At 40.2% G+C, this 17,754-nt stretch overlaps 1 pseudogene; it reads right to left on the bottom strand.

Annotated features, from left to right (window-relative positions):
* Positions 1-2,245: 2,245 nt before the first annotated feature.
* On the bottom strand, positions 2,246-2,738 carry LOC114222974 (6-pyruvoyl tetrahydrobiopterin synthase pseudogene; annotated as a pseudogene).
* Between the last annotated feature and the right edge of the window lie 15,016 nt (positions 2,739-17,754).

Below are 17,754 nucleotides of genomic sequence, written 5' to 3'. Positions count from 1 at the left end.
GAGTCAGATGCTTAGCCAACTGAGCCACCCAGGTGCCCCTGTCATTGTGTTTTTAAAATCAGGTGTGTATAGAGAAAAATTACGCTTTTTTTGATTTTGGTAATACTTAAACCACTTTAAAAATATTTGGTGTTTTTGGGTTTTTAACTGGATTTAAAAAAAATTTTATTAGAGAACGAGCAGGGGAGAGGGGCAGGGGGAGAGGGACAAGCAGACTCTCCACTGAGCAGGGGAGGACTTGACCCCAGGACCCGGGGATCATGACCTGAGCCGAAGGCAGACGGTTAACTGACTGAGCCACGCAGGCGCCCAAAATGTTTGGTGCTTTGGGGTTTTTATATGTCATTTTATAAAACAAATGCAGATTTTGGATTCTAATTCTTGAGATAACCCTTAGATTGTATTAATTTTTTGAAGTCTGCCTGTAGTAGATTTAGTGACTTAATATAAATTTCTTCTTAATAGTTCTTGAGGCCTGAAGCTTGAAATAGTTTTACTAGGTTAAAATTAGTTTCCTGGTTCTTTTTAGAAGCCCAGGGGAAAATCTATTCCTTCCCTCTTTTAGCTGCTGGGAGTTGCCGGAAGGCATTCTTTGCCTTGTGGCCGCCACATCATTCTCATCTCTCCCTCCATCATCACATTGCCTGATCTTATGTAGTGATCTCTGCTTCCTTCTCAGGGGATTTGTGATTATGTCACTGGGCCTCCCTGGGTAATCCAGGATAATGTCCCCATATCAAGATCCTTAATCACGTCTGCAAAATCACTTTTGTATATAAATAGTCACAGGTTCTGGGATTATGAAGTGGACGTTTTAGGGGGACTTTATTCAGCCTACCACAGCAATCCTCTCAAATTCACTGTTAATCTCAATTCTCCATGCTACACACTTAATTTTTAATCTGATAGTGGTACTTTTTTTTTTTTTAATTGAGAGAGAATGATAGCATGAGGTGGGGGAGAGTCAGAGGGAGAAGCAAGACTCCCTGCTGAGCAGGGAGCCCGATCTGGGACTCCATGTGGGACTCGATCCCAGGACTCCATGATCACGACCTGAGCCGAAGTCAGTCGCCCAAACAACTGAGCCACCCAGGCGCCCCGGTACTTTCTGTTTCTTGTATGTTACCTACTTCTTTATGCCTTCCAATCACATGCTTCATTTAAGTCTCTGACTGACAAGCTGAACTTGAGATCATTTCCTCCAGGTTACCATTTACTACAACCTCTTTGTACTGATGCATTAATAGCTAAATTTTTGATACATAAAACATAATTCTGTGATTCAAAGAACTTGCTTACCAGTTTGTGAAAGAGTAGGAGAGTTGCAAGACAGTGGGGTGGAAGAATATCTTCCAAACCTCTTTGTACATAAAAAAACAAAGGAAGAGTTTAAAACTATAGCTTGCTGGGTTCTGCCTTTGGAAACTGATTTGATTGAGAATGGGAGGCTCAGAACGTCAGTTTGAAAAGCTTCCCGAGGGGCACCTGGGTGGCTCAGTCGGTTAAAGTGCCTGTCTTCAGCTCAGGTCATGATCCCAGGGTCCTGGAACAAGCCCCGCATCGGGCTCCCTGCTCTGCCTCCCCCACTGCTTGTGCTTCTCCCCCTGCCTGCCTCCCCCACTGCTTGTGCTCTCTCTCTCTGACAAATAAAATCTTTAAATAAATAAAAGCTTCACAAGTCCCTCTGATGTGCTATCAGTTGGGAAACCACTGGGAAATTTAGGAGATGAGGTAAAAGGTACACCTATTTCAAGACAACTAGGAATTGTAGCTATTGTTTCCTTAAGGAGAGAGAAATCTGGTGATAGCAAAAACATTCACTTCTAGGGGAAGGAGTGAGCTTGGGGCGTAACCATCTGCTTTTCCCAGGGTTGCAGAGGGTGATGAAAGCTACATAGAGCAAAAAGGAGGGAGAGGGTAGCCCCTCAGCTGACCTGCCTCTTACAAGATTGTTGTCAGAGTTGGTTGTTACCTTGTTTTTTTTTTAACAGAAAAACAAAAATTGATTTATTTTACTTTTAAATTCCACACCACATTTTACTGAAAATGAAGTGATTTTTAATCTATAAATAAAATATTCTCTAAATGATACTCAGGATGTTTTACAAGTTTGGTTTTAAGATAGATTTGAATTCACAACAGGTCTTACACACAACGATTTCAATTAATTGGGCACGGAACACAATGTAGAGGCATAACAAGTGTGTGACGACTTCTTAATAGTCCCAGGGGATAAAGACCTTTTTCAAATATGGAAAGAAATTAGTCTTTCTACAGTATTAACCCCTAAAAGCCATTCTCCTTTATAGACAACGATATTATTGTCAGTTTCATACACTTTTAACTTTATAAAGAACTCCCAGAGGAAGAAATTTCTGGAGGTTTTCCCAGATATATACAGCTACATTTTCTGTCGTGCTTATAACATCTACAAAGTATGGCACATGCAGATCCAAATTCTTATGATCAAGGGGCTTCATAATTGCCTTGTCCATATACTCTTTGAGGTCAGTCAAATTCATAACAATTCCTGTAACAGGATCAATCTCTCCATGCACCGTCACCACAACTTTATAATTGTTTCCATGGCCATTTAGATTGTTGCATTTCCCAAACAGTTTCAAGTTTCCTTCATTACTCAGAGATTTGCCGTGGAGTTGGTGGGTCGCGCTGAAGGAGACGAGGCGGGACACCCGCGCCCGGCGGCGACAGCCCTCGCCGGCTCCCGCCGAGCTCATTGCCTCATCTCCTCCTACCTTGTTTTGTTTTTCAAATGTGACAGACTATTTCAGACATGTTGAATCTTAATAGTTTGGTGGATTTCAAAGCCTTTTTTTTTTTTTTTAAGATTTTATATATTTATTTGACAGAACACAAGCAGGCTGAGCTGCAGGCAGAGGGAGAAGCAGGCTTCCGGCTTAGCAGGGAGCCCGATGCAGGACTCGATCCCAGGACCCTCGGATCATGACCTGAGCTGAAGGCAGAGGCTTAACTGACTGAGCCACCCAGGCACCTCTAAAAGCCTTGTTTTATGAGATTAATACTATATGAGAATCTTTAACCATGGCTTTGGGGAGAATAACCCCCTTGTATCTTGGGTTGATTTGATTGAGGGAAATCAGGTAAAATTTCTATTTATTTATTTGACAGAACACAAGCAGGGGAGTGGGAGAGGGAGAAGCAGGCTCCCCACCAAGTAAGGAGCCTTATGAGGGGCTCCATCCCAGGACCCAGAATCATGACCAAAGCTGAAGGCAGATGCTTAACTGACCGAGCCAATTAGGCGCCCTTAAAAAAAAATTTTTTTTTAAGATTTTATCCATTTATTTTAGAAAGAGAACAGGGGAGAGGGGTAGAGTAAGGGGGAGAAAGAGTCCCAACAAGACTCTGTGCTGACTGTGGAGCCTGACCTGGGGCTCAGTCCCACGACCCCAGGATCATGACCTGAACCAAAACCAAGAGTTGGCCACTTAACTGACTGCGCCACTCAGGCACCCTGGAAATCAAGTAGATTTTAACGGATCTGTAATGTTTTGGTTGCTTACAAAGATTGCTGCCATTGCAGAATTTCCAGGTGCATCTTAGATAGATATGGGGTGGGGATAGGGGAAATTGCTATTTAGTTTTTCTTTTTGAAAGACTTGAGTATGCCCCATACCAGCTGGTCTGGAATCTTTAGGACACATAGGGCCATCAGGCTTGTGCAGTCTTGTTTAGCACATTCTAGACGTAGGAACATTTTTCTGCTTGGGAGCAACATGGGTGTTGAATCCATATCACCACTCTTGAATCACTTGGGTTTGCTTAATTTGGGGACCTGAATCTAAAGTAAGAGCTTTTCTTAGCACAACTGAAAGGGCTCTGTTATGCTGGTATTCGCAAATCCCAAGGAGAAAGATAAGAAAATATATTTAGAGCCAGAAAAGAACCTTAGGAATTGGTGAGTTCTCATTTTACAGATTTAAAAACAAAACAAAAACTCCAAAACAAACCAAGGCCACAGAAATTAAATGCTGGTCCAGAATTTCCACAGTTAGATAGTGAACACCTGGGGTCTCAAATTCCTGAACAGTGTGGAAGTTAATGTAGAAAAGATGAAGAAAGGAGAAGAGTTCATCTTATGGGGCCTAGAAAACCAGCATCCCTTCCCATATGACTTCTCAGTAGTACCAGTACTGTAAAGATGCACCATCAGGTAATCTCCATTTTTTTGTTTTAAGACTCATGACTTCTATTTTATTTTATTATTTTTAAATTTAAATTCAATTGATATATAATGTATTATTGGTTTCAGAGGTACAGGTCTGTGATTCATCAGTCTTATATAATACCCACTGCTCATTTCATCACATGCCCTCCTTAATGTCCCTCACCCAGTTACCCCATCCCTCCACCCCTCCCCTCCAGCAGCCCTCAGTTTATTTCCTATGATTAAGAGTCTCTCTCTTATGGTTTGGATCCCTCTCTGATTTCCTCTTGTCTTAGTTTTTCTTCTCTTCCCCTATGAGCTTCTGTTTGTTTCTTAAATTCCACATATGATTGAGATCATATGATAACTGTCTTACTCTAATTGACTTATTTCACTCGCCATAATACCCTCTAGCTTCAACCACATCATTGCAAATGGCAAGATTTCATTTTTTTTGATTCAACAATATTCCTTTGTGTGTGTATATATATATATATATAACACATCTTCTTTATCCATTCATCTGTTGGTGGACATCTGGGCTCTTTCCACAGTTTGGCTTTGTGGGCATTGCTGCAATAAACATTGGAGTGCTGGTGCCCCTTCAGAACACTACATTTGTATCTTTGGGGTAAATACCCAGTAGGGCAATTGCTGGGTTGTAGGGTAGCTCTATTTTCAACTTTTTGTGGAACCTCCTATTGTTTTCTGAGTGGCTGCACCAGTTTGCATTCCCACCAACAGTGTAAGAAGATTCCCCTTTCTCGGCATCCTCACCAACATTTGTTTCCAACATTTTAGCCATTCTGACTGGTGGGAGGTGGTATCTCACTGTGGTTTTGATTTGTATTTTTTTCAGTTGGCCATTTCGGTATCTTCTTTGGACAAATGTCTGTTCATGTCATCTGCCCATTTCTTGACTGGATTATTTGTTCTTTGGGTGTTGAGTTTGATGAGTTCTTCAGATTTTGGATACTAGCCCTTTATCTGATATGTCATTTGCAAATATCTTCTCCCATTCTGTTGGTTTCCTTTTGGTTTTATTGACTGTTTCCTTTGCTGTGGAGAAGCTTTTTATCTTGATGAAGTAAGTCCCAATAGTTCATTTTTGCCTTTGTTTCCCTTGCCTTTGGAGATGTCTCTAGCAAGAAGTTGCTGCAGCCAAGGTGTTCTCTAGGATTTTTGTTCTCTAGGATTGCTGCTGCCTGTGTTTTCTGGGATTTTGATGGATTCCTATCTCACATTTAAGTCTTTCATCCATTTTGAGTCTATCTTTGTGTATGGTGTAAGAAAATGGTCGTATGTTCTTCTGCATGTGGCTGTCCAATTTTCCCAACACCATTTGTTGAAGAGACTGCCTTTTTTCCATTGGACATTCTTTCCTGCTTTGTCAAAGATTAGTTGACCATAGAGTTGAGGGTCCATTTCTGGGTTCTCTATTCTGTTCCATTGATCTATGTGTCTGTTTTTGTGCCCATACCATACTGTCTTGATGATTAGAGCTTTGTAATAGAGCTTGAAGTAAGGCATTGTGATGCCACCAGCTTTGGTTTTCTTTTTCAACAATCCTTTGGCTATTCGGGGTCTTTTCTGGCTCCATACAAATTTTAGGATTATTTGTTCCAGTTCTGTGAAAAAAGTGGATGGTATTTTGATAGGGATTGCATTGAATGTGTAGATTGCTTTAGGTGGCATAGACATTTTAACAATAATTTCTCTTCCAATCTGTTAGCATGGAATGTTTTTCCGTTTCTTCGTGTCTTCCTCAATTTCTTTCATAAGTGTTCTATAGTTTTCTGAGTACAGATTCTTTGCCTCTTTGGTTAGGTTTATCCCTCGGTATCTTATGGTTTTGGGTGCAATTGTAAATGGGATCAACTCCTTAATTTTCTCTTTCTTCTGTCTCATTGCTAGTGTATAGAATTGCAACTGACTTCTGTGCATTGATTTTATATCCTGCCACTTTGCTGAATTCCAGTATGAGTTCTAACAATTTTGGGGTGGAGTCTTTTGTGTTTTCCACATAGAGTATCATGTCATCTGTGAAGAGTGAGAGTTTGACTTCTTCTTTACCGATTCAGATGCCCTTTATTTCTTTTTGTTCTGTGACTGCTGAGACTAGGACTTCTAGTACTATGTTGAACAGCAGTGGTGATAGTGGACATCCCTGTTGTGTTCCTGACCTTAGGAGAAAAACTCGCAGTTTTTCCCCATTGAGAGTGATATTTGCTGTGGGCTTTTCGTAGATGCCTTTTATGATATTGAGTTATGTTCCCTCTATCCCTACACTGTGCAGAGTTTTAATAAAGAAAGGATGCTGTACTTTGTCAAATGCTTTTTCTGCATCTTTTGAGAGGATCATATGGTTCTAGTCCTTTCTTTTATTAATGTAGTGTATCGCATTGACTGGTTTGTGGATGTTGAACCATCCTTGCAGCCCAGGAATAAATCCCACCTGGTCGTGGTGAATAGTCCTTTTAATCTACTGTTGGATTCTGTTGGCAAGTATCTTGGTGAGAATTTTTGCATCCATGTTCATCAGGGATATTGGTCTGTATTTCTCCTTTTTGGTGGGGTAGGTCATTGTCTGGTTTTGGGATCAAGGTTATACTGGCCTCATAGAAATGTTGGGAAGTTTCCTTCCATTTCTATTTTTTGAAACTGCTTCCGAAGAATAGGTATTAATTCTTCTTTAAATGTATGGTAGAATTCCCCTGGGAAACCATCTGGCCCTGGGCTCTTGTTTGTTGGGAGATTTTTGATTACTGCTTCAATTTCCTTCCTGGTTATGGATCTGTTCAGGTTTTCTACGTCTTCCTGTTTCAGTTTTGGTAGTTTGTATGTCTCTAGGAATACATCCATTTCTTCCAGATTGCCTAATTTGTTGGCATATAGTTACTCATTGTATGTTCTTATAATTGTATTTCTTTGGGTTGGTTGTGATCTCTCCTCTTTCATTCATGATTTTATTTATTTGGGTCCTTTGTCTTTTATTTTTGATAAGTCTAGCCAAGTTTTTATCAATCTTATTAATTCTTTCAAAGAACCAAATCCTAGTTTTGTTGATCTGTTGTACTGTTCTTTTGGTTTCGTTTTTTTTTTTTTAAAGATTTTATTTATTTGACAGAGACACAGTGAGAGAGGGAACACAACAGGGGGAGTGGGAGAGGGGGAAGCAGGCTTCCCGCCGAGCAGGGAGGCCGACTTGGGGCTTGATCCCAGGACCCTGGGACCATGGACTTGAGCTGAAGGCAGATGCTTAATGACTGAGCCACCCAGGCGCTCCTGTTCTTTTGGTTTCTATTTCACTGATATCTGCTCTAATCTTTATTATTTCTCTTCTCTTGCTGAGTTTGGCTTTATTTGCTGTTCTTTCTCCAGCTTCTTTAGGTTTAAAGTTAGGTTGTGTATTTAAGACCTTTCTTGTTGCTTGAGAAAGGCTTGTATTGCTATATACTTCCATCTTAGGACCGCCTTCGCTGCATCCCATTTTGAATGGTTGTGTTTTCATTTTCATTTGTTTCCATGAACTTTTAAAATTCTTTGGTTTGGGCGCCTGGGTGGCTCAGTTGGTTAAGCGACTGCCTTCGGCTCAGGTCATGATCCTGGAGTCCTGGGATCAAGTCCCACATCGGGCTCCCTGCTCGGCGAGGAGCCTCCCCCCTCTCATGTACTCTCTCTCTCTCATTCTCACTCTCTCAAAATAAATAAATAAATCTTTAAAAAAATAAAATAAAATAAAATTCTTTGGTTGATCCATTCATTCTTTAGTAGGATGCTTTTTAGCCTCCCGTGTATTTGAGTTCTTTCCTAATTTCCTCTTGTGATTGAGTTCCAGTTTCAAAGCATTTTGTCCAAAAATATGTAGAGAATAATCCCAGTCTTTTGGTACTGGTTGAGACCTGATTTGTGACTCAGTATGTGATCTATTCTGGAGACTGTTTCATGTGCAGTTTAGATGAATGTGTATTCTGTTCCTTTAGTATGGAATATTCTGAATATATCTGTGAAGTCCATCTGGTCCAGTGTGTCATTCAAAGCCCTTATTTCCTTATTGATCTTCTTTTGCTTAGATGATCTGTCCAATCCAGTGAGGGGGGTGTTCAAGTCCCCTAATATTATTGTATTATTATTGATGTGTTTCTTTAATTTTATTATTAATTAGCTTATATAGTTGGCTGCTCCCATGTTAGGGGCATAAATATTTACAATTGTTAGATCTTCTTGTTGGATAGACCCTTTAATTATGACATAGTGTCCTTCCTCATCTCTTATTACCGTCTTTGGTTTAAAATCTAATTTTTCTGATAGAAGGATTGTCATCCCAGCTTTCCTTTGATGTCCATTAGCATGAAAAATGGTTTTCTACCCCCTCACTTTCAATCTGGAGGTATCTTTAGGTCTAAAATGCAGACAGCATATCAATGGGTCTTGCTTTTTTATCCTATCTGATACCCTGTGTCTTTTGATTGGGGCATTTAGCCCATTTCCTTTCAGAGTAAGTATTGAAAGATGTGAATTTAGTGCCATTGTATTACCTGTAAAGTCACTGTTTCTGTAGATTATCTCTGTTCCTTTCTGGTCTATGTTACTTCTGGACTCTCTTTTTGCTTAAAAGATCCCTTTTAATATTTCTTGCAGGGCTGGTTTGGTGATCACAAATTCTTTTAGTTTCTGTTTGTCCTGGAAGATTTTTATCTTTCTTTCTATTTTGAATGACATCGTAGCTGGGTAAGGTATTCTTGGCTGCATATTTTTATCATTTAGCACCCTGAATATATCATGCCAGTCCTTTCTGGCCTGCCAGGTTTGTGAGGATAGGTCTGCTCCTCCTGGGGGAGGAAGGGGCGTCTCCCCGGATCTGCCGCTTGTTGGGTCTCTGCTGGAGGAGCAGTGGCCTGACTGTGCCGGGGATCACGGTTTATGGCAACCCCAAGCTGAGAGCCCATGCCTTGGCTCCGTCTCTGCAGCCGGCTTCCCCGCTCCGATACCTGGGAGCTCTGCCGCACTCAGTGACCCCCGGTCTTTCTGTGACCCTGAGGGTCCTGAGACCACACTGTCCCAGCGAGGGTTTCACCCCCTGCTTAGCCACTGGAGCTACGTCCCTCAGTGGAGCAGACTTCTAAAACTTCCAAATTTGTGCTCCGCTGCTCTATCACTTGCTGGTAGTGGCTGACGGGGACCCCCTCCCCGGCTATCTATCTTCCCATTTGTCACCTCGGATTCACTTCTCTGCATCTCCTACCTTGCAGGAAGTGGTGGCTTTTCTATTTGTAGAGTTGCAGCTATTTTTTACTTAGATCTCTGGTTGAGTCCTAGGTGTTCAGAATGATTTGATAGCTATCCAACTGAATTCCTGGGAACAGAGGAAATTAAGGTTCTTGTTTCACTGCCATCTTGGACCCCCCCCCCCATAATCTCCATTCTTAAAACACCCAAGTTAAATCCCATTTTAGATAGGATTCTCTAGTTTGGCCACAAAGTGCTTCTTGGAGCCAGAGTTTAACAATGCAGTCATTATCTTAGTTTCTGGGAGCAGGTTAGCTAGAGGTTGGGAGTTGTGTGAAATCTTTTCATCTAATAGAGTATTTGGTACATCAGATGTAGTACACTAAATAGTAGGGATGTTTTGGGACTTCCAAAACTCCTGATTTATTTCTAGGGCATATCTTAATCACTACTGTGATTTTTGGCTGATTATAAGTAACCTCTTTTCCTGCTTACAATTCTAAATCAAAAATAGGTCAGTCATCAACTGGCTAAAATCCCATTTGCCTTTAGCTTTCACTAGCTAATTTATAAGTATGCCAAAAGCTTCATAATGTACCCATTCTTCCTAGGGGCTTCCTATACAACCAAGCACTAACCTGATGGATCTCACAAGTTGGACCCGAATGTGCTTACTTCAGTCAGAATTTCTCATTGCAGGTGTTGTAACTTGGCTATAGCCTTCTCTGTTTATGTATAAAGTGATTTAATATAAAATATGGAATTTCAAATCATCACCCTTCAAAAATTCAGTGTCTGATAATCTAGGTCCAGTTGAGTGAATAAACTGAGATATTGTAAGCTATTAATGGAAAGGACATATTTCATGAATGGTTTCCCTTAAGAGAAGCCTTTTTTCTGATGAAAATACATTTGCATCTGTCTAGTTAGGTAAATGGATGAAGCATTTTCAGGACCGTATTTATGATCTTGAAAGCAAATTATAAAATAAGCTCTAGATAACAGCTGTGTAAACAGCACAGTTTCTGGACATGAGAAATGAGATTGCTGGAGAAGAAAGAAACTGTGATGTCTTTGACCTTCAAAGTAGAGGAATAAGTTATGGAAAAGTGCATCTTTAACTATAGATTTTCAGTTTCTTCCTAAGTTCAGAATATCTTACAATATATAGTCTTTTGGTTCTACATTCTAGTGTTACTTGTGAAAATTGCCTTTACAAAGTTAAAAAAAATTAACTGAGTAACATACCAGTTGTGTGCTTTAATACAATAGTCCCCCCTTATCTATGGTTTCACTTTCTGCAGTTTGAGTTCCTCATGGTCAACTGTGGTGTGGAAGCAGATGACCTGCCTCCTGCCATATCTTCAGAAGGTCAGTAGTACCCTAATGCTGCATCACTGGGCCTCTGTCAGTCACCTCACTTCATTGCCTTATATAGATATTTTATCGTATCACATTATCACAAGAAGGCTGATTACAGTGCAAGAGGAGACCCCATTCACATAACTCATTACAGTGTATTGTTATCTTTGTTTTATTAATTGTTGTTCATCTCTTGCTGTGCCTAACTGATAAGTTAAACTTTATCATAGGTATATATGTATAGGAAAAAAAAATATGCTATGTAGGGTTCAGTATTCTCCATGATTTCAGGTATCCACTGGGGTTGTTGGAACTTATCCCCTGCAGATAAGGGGGGACTACTGTAATGGCTTATGTTAATATCCTATCATGTCTAGTTAAAGAGGCTAGGTCTTGGCAACAACCTCTGTTAAAATATCCTTTTGCTCACTCACATTAATAGGAAGTTTTTTCTAAGTTTTATTCATACCCTGTCCATTTATCAATCAATTTTCTCTGGTGGTATATCTATGTATAGTTATTTTGAACATCTGATCATAGTTAAATGTGTTGATACAACAGGATTTAAAATAACTACTGGTGATTTAGGGGAATTAGGAGGAGAGGGAGTTTTCAAGCATTGCTTGGGGCAAGGGAAATATGGTATGTGGCAAAATGAGCTTGGTGGTGAGAACAGTATGGGTGGAATGAATGGGGTTTGCTATTTCTGAATAAGATGTCAACTTTTAGGGCAAGGTTAGAGACTAAGTTTTTGTTATTATAATTAAATACTAGTTTCAGATGTAGAGCAATCACTATGAGAAGAACCCATCAGGAGAGCTCAGATTGAGCAAGATAATAGCAGATAGAATGTGCCCATACTGACTGTGACATTTCTGGGACATTACGAGAGGCCAGTCTGTGAAGTGAGGTGTTAAGGGTCAGAAGAGAGGGCCTCCTTAGAAGGAGATGCCCCTGAAGGGTGTCTTTCTGGCTGTCAAGTCCCTCCAAACTGAAGGCATCGTTACCTCTGCCAATTCTCAGACTCTACTCATTTGCAAGATTCAAGGGCTCACCAGTATCCCGGAGCTCATTATATACTCCCTCAGAAATAAAAATCATTACTTAGCTAGAGTCAGAATTGAGTATGAAAATCTATCAAAGATTTAGCCTGGAAGCGTAGTGGTGATGGTGAATGGGAGGCCAGGTGGAGGGTGACAGGACTAGATTTCTCTTAATGTCAATGTCCTTTCAACCTACGGGAGAAGAATGTTTCATCCTGCAAGTTCCTGATTGCCTACTCTCGTCTAGTGCCTGTGACATCCTATATCTACTGCTAAGGACCGATCTGTACCCCCTAATCCCAGATCGTGACACAGCCGTCTGCTGCTTTGTATGGTCTGAGATCCTGTGCTCTGAGCTGCTTAAGGCCTTAAAGTCAGACAATTTTAAGATCTTTGTAGGTAATGGATTCTACCCTGCTCAAGACCAAATATATGAAAATGTAACCCCATTTCACATTAAATGTAATTTTTATATTTTAAAATATAAATTTGAACAGTTTTTTGTAATTGATTTTAAGAATTAATTATAATTACAACCAATCTCTGTTGGTCACTTGGTTTACAATTGGCTATGTTTTCTCATCAATAATCACACATTCTCTGGAATTCGTTGGAATTGAGAAAAGCTAATCTACACATTTTTAAAAAATTTTATTTATTTATTTGTCAGAGAGAGAGCGTGAGCACAAACAGGAGGAGTGGTAGGCAGAGGGAGGCGCAGGCTCCCCGCTGAGCAAGGAGAACACCGCGGGGCTCGATCCCAGGACCCTGGGATCATGACCTGAGCCAAAGGCAGATACTTAACCACCTGAGCCACCCAGGCATCCCTACACGTTGTTTTCAAAATTAAGGACATTTTTGTGAATATGAAAGGAACTAACGTTGATAAGTTTTATATTTTATAGCTATTTAATGAAATATTTTCGTTTTGCAATTTTCATTGTTTTTAGAGCCACCATATTTTTTTAACTGGTCTCAAACATTTTTTGGGACCCCTGAAAATTTCATAGGTCTTCACGTTTAGAATGACCTGCTTATAATTTTATAACACAAACACATGACGCATGCTATTACTGGAAATATTTATCAGTATAATTTGTTTAGGGAAGCCTTCCTTGACCTTGAATATATTAGGTTTGTCTGTTATATGCTCTCCTAGCAAATTTTGCTTTCTGTAAGAGTATTCTTTCCATCAACTACAATTATATAATTATTTCTATTATTATTCATCTATCTTTCTCCTCTGCTAGCCTATTGATTCCATAAGGGCAAGACTGTCTGTTCTCTAGTCCCTAGCATGGCATCTGACCGAGAGTCAATAAATATTTGTTAAATGAATGAGTGGATGAGCCAGCGAATGTGCACCCTCTCACAGGGGGTCTGTTTCAGGAGGAGGGCTTCATCCCTGTCAAGGGCCTGAGCATTGAAAACTAAAAAGCATTCTTAAAATATATTCCCCTCCATCTTCTACTAAAGATACCTGCCTTTAATAGCATCTGTACCTCCTAGTGATACCAGCATGGTTGTCCGCAGACATGGTTTGCTCTCGGCTGCTGAGCGTCTGATCCTGGGGCTCTGGCTCTTTTGGAGATCCTGTGAACTAAGTATACGTGGTAAAGTCGTGATGAAAATTTTATTAACTACATAGAAATATATTTAAATGTTTGTGGATATTCACATTTTAAAGATGCCCTATATTTATTCTGGAGTTTCCCAGGAGTAATTTGTTAACCACACTAAAAGGAACTTTTAAAAAACTTAAAATTAGACATAAAGAAAAATTGGTTTCAATTTATTGAGCACCTATCTTGGTGTCAGGAACTGTGGTAAGTATATTCTCACACGATCCCACTTAGTCTTCGTACAACTTAATTTGTTTGTTGCTCTCTCCATTTTACATACAAGTAAACTGAGGTTCAAAGTACTTGTTCAGCGTCCACAGGTACAAGTAGCAGGGCCAGGATCTGAACTTAGTCCCGGCTCCAAAGCTCAGCCTTCTCCATTTTGCTGCACTACCTCACATGTTTCTGGACATTGCAGCTACCATCTTGGCAATACTGCTTTACTCCTTGTATGAGTAGGGTTGCCTTAGGCAACGTGTATTGAATGGAGTGGCTTATCCATATAAGATTTTTCTTTTTTTTTGTAACAAGACCAGAGGTCAGCAGTCCTAGATTAGTGCAGCAGCTCCCACTCTTTCATCTGTGTCCCAGGCGCCTTCTGTCTTGTTATCCCACACTCCCTGGGGCCTGCATCTTCAAGGCTATCTCAGTGGTTACTCGACAAGAAGGCCACTCCTCTGCACTATACTACACACTGGCCCACACTGGGTGTTATCAATCTTTCTAAAACTCTGCCAACTCAGAAGAAAAATGATATATAGATATATATTTTTTTGGTGTTTTGCAGTTTTTTATTAGTGAGTTGAAATCATCTTGTTTTTTGGTTATGTATTTTTTTTAAACTACCTATTTGTGTTGTTTACAGTTTTTTCTACTTGGCCATATATCTGTCTTTTTTTTTTTTTAAGATTTTAAAAAATTTATTTGACAGAGAGAGAGACAGCTAGAGAGGGAACACAAGCAGGGGGAGTGGGAGAGGGAGAAGCAGGCTTCCCGCAGAGCAGGGAGCCCGATGCAGGGCTTGATCCCGGGACCCTGGGATCACTACCTGAGCCGAAGGCAGACGCTTAATGACTGAGCCACCCAGGCACCCCCGTATATCTGTTTTTTATTAACATCTCTTTGTATGTTTAGAATATTAGCCTTTTGTCATTTGATCATTTCTTGATTCCAGTTTTTTGTTTACCTTTTGATGTTGTTAATGGAGTGTTTTTCTGGTGGAAGTTGTAAATATTTAGTCTTGGCATTTACATAGTTTTTTTCCTTTATAGCTTCTGGGTTTTGAATTATGCTTTCAATATTTGGTCATATATTATTTCAGTATTTTATAGTTTTGTTTTTTACATTTAAATCTTTTATTCATCTGGAAGATATTTTGGAATAAGGAATGAATCTCATTCATTTTAACTTGGGTCTGTGGCAGTAGCTATTATGAGACATACATAGATTGTCAGACTGCGGCTATATCATAAAGCTGGACATTTTAATCTTAATACTTTTGGAGGGGATTAAAAAATAAAAATTTTGAGACACATGGTTTCCCAGGAAAACAAATTCAAAAGCATATGTGGTTAAGGAACTAATATTTTCAGAAAAAATATTGAAATGTTAAAACCCACTTTTTGTATGTGTAGTGTAAACATTAGACTATGCCTCTAGTCTGGGAAAGAAGAAGGAAATGTAAATAAAATATCCAATTTTGGTGTGTTTCTGCTTTATATTAATTACTGAAATTCAAAGACATGCTTTAAGAAATAGAAAATCACTGTACTAACCACATCTATTACAGTGATATAAGTGGTTCTCTTTTTTGAAACTTTAACATGGGCTCACCCATGTGAGATGCCAGTTCACATTTGAAAACAACTTCAGGGGGCGCATGGGTGGCTCAATTGTTAAGTGTCTGCCTTTGGCTCAGTTCATGATCCCGGGGTCCTGGGATCAAGCCCGCATCGGGCTCCCTGCTCAGGGGGAAGCCTGCTTCTCCCCCTCCCACTCCCCCTGCTTGTGTTTCCTCTCTAGTTATGTCTCTCTGTCAGATAAATAAAATCTTTAAAAAAAAAAATGAAAACAACTTCATCCCTAAAGTTTAGCATGCCCATTAAATTACACGTATTTAGTAGTTTTTTGCATAACTAACAAAAATTCTTATGTTGGAAAGCCTGGACTTCAGAATTTCCCACATGTCTATTTGGGTGGTTTTTTTGGTTTTGTTTAAAAAAAAAAAAAAAAGGAGAGGAGGGAGAGCTGCAGGCGGAGCAGGCAGAGGGAGAAGCAGGTTCCCTGCTGAGCAAAGAGCTTGATGTGGGACTTGATCCCAGGACCCTGGGATCATGACCTCAGCTGAAGGCAGATGCTTAACGACTGAGCCACCCAGGTGTCCCCATTTGGGTGGTTCTTGGCCAGCCCAACCCACGGAGCCAGCTCTACTAGCTCAGGGACAGCAGTGATTAACTGGGAGGGCAAAATGAATACTTGATTGAAACTTGTTAGTCCATTCAAACTTTCTTTCCATGCAGGCAAGTCTTCTAATTCCCTTGTTTTATTTAGTAATCCCATTTTTTAAAATCTTGAAGAAAAGAAAGCTACTATTTGTAGTCAACATGTGTCATGTTTTCTGGCTGACTAGTGATCTTTTCTTGTTTTTGAAGCTTTTTACAAGAAGTTGCCAGAAAAGTAAAGGAACTGTCAAAAAAAACCCAGAAAAACCAAAGCAAAAAAACCCGGGGTGCCTAGGTGGCTCAGTTGGTGGAGCTTGAGATCTTGGTCTTAGTGTCGTGAGTTTTAGCCCCATGTTGGGTGTAGAATTTACTTAAAAAAAAAAAAAGAACTGTCATATACCCATTATCCAGGTTTACCAATTGTTTACATTTTACCCCATTTGCTTTATCAGATTTTCTATCTCTCTGTCTCTGTCTCTCAACATAGATACATACACACATTTAGTTCTCTGAGTCATTTGAGAGTAAGTGCCAGGCATTAGTCCCTTTGTGTTTAAATATTTTTGTGTATACTTCATAAAAATTTTTTTACATAGCTACAGTACTGTAACCAAAATCAAGAAATGTAACATTGAGGGGTGCCTGGGTGGCTCAGTCGGTTAAGTGTCTGCCTTCAGCTCAGGTCATCATCCCAGGGTCCTGGGATAGAGTCCTGCATCTGGATCCTTGTTCATCGGGGAGCCTGCTTCTCCCTCTCCCTCTTCCCTGGCTTGTGCGCTCTCTCTGTCTCTCTCTCTGACAAATAAAATCTTTTTTTTTTGAGATTTTATTTATTTATTTGACAGAGAGAGACACAGCGAGAGAGGGAACACAAGCAGGGGGAGTGGGAGAGGGAGAAGCAGGCTTCCAGTGGAGCAGGGAGCCCGATGCGGGGCTCGATCCCAGGACCCTGGGATCATGACCTGAACCGAAGGCAGATGCTTAACAACTGAGCCACCCAGGTGCCCCTGATAAATAAAATCTTTAAAAAAAATTAAAAAAAAGAAATTTAACATTGATACAATATTATAATCTAATCAGCAGGCCATAGTCCCAGTTATGTTATATAACTTTCTGTTGACACACCAGCCACCCCTCCTGTCCATCTAGGATGCAGTCCAAAGTCATGTATTGCAATTAGTTGTCAACAGTTCCTGTTGTCTTTCATGTCCTTTGTCTTTCATGACCTGGACATTTTTAAAGCTATGTAGGCCAGTTATTTTATAGAATGTTTGGGTTCATCTAACATTTCCTAATGATTTCATTCATGCTCTGCATTTTTTGCCAGGAGTGCCACAAATGGTATTGTGTCCTTCTCAGCATATATCAGGAATCACAGGATGTTGGTTTGCTCCATTATTGGTGATTTTAACTTTTGATCACTTGCTTAAGGTCCAATCAAAGTCTGACTTGACACCATAAATAAACATGTATGCTATGTTTGGGGAATCTTGAGCCTGATGAGTGTCGCCTGCCCAGGATCCCATAATACTCATATTCTGCATTCTGTAGAATCCAGAAGACTTATTCCCAAGTTGAGCACAGGCTCACCCATGTGAGATGCCGATTCACAGGAAAGTCAGGAGAGGAAGAACGTTGAACAAAGGGCAGTCATTTTGCTGAAAAGGATGGCAACAGAAACACTTGGGTTTGGGGGCTGCAAGGTCCTAAAAAAGTTGCAGCTGTGAACTAGTTGGATTCCTGGCAGTGGCTCTTGGTGCCTCAACAGGCTTGTCCTCTTGTGTAGGTTTGCACTTTGTCCTGGAAGCTTAGCATTGAGCTTGGTTCTCTAGCCCTCCTGAAAACTCTGTAAATTCTCCAATCAGTAT

The sequence above is a fragment of the Eumetopias jubatus genome, unplaced genomic scaffold, assembly GCF_037043125.1.
Source record: "Eumetopias jubatus isolate StellerSeaLion01/CBP00866 unplaced genomic scaffold, mEumJub1_p1.0 scaffold_3, whole genome shotgun sequence".
Classification (NCBI taxonomy): domain Eukaryota; kingdom Metazoa; phylum Chordata; class Mammalia; order Carnivora; family Otariidae; genus Eumetopias; species Eumetopias jubatus.
Note: the sequence above shows the minus strand (reverse complement) of the source record. Positions and strands in the feature narration are given on the sequence as shown.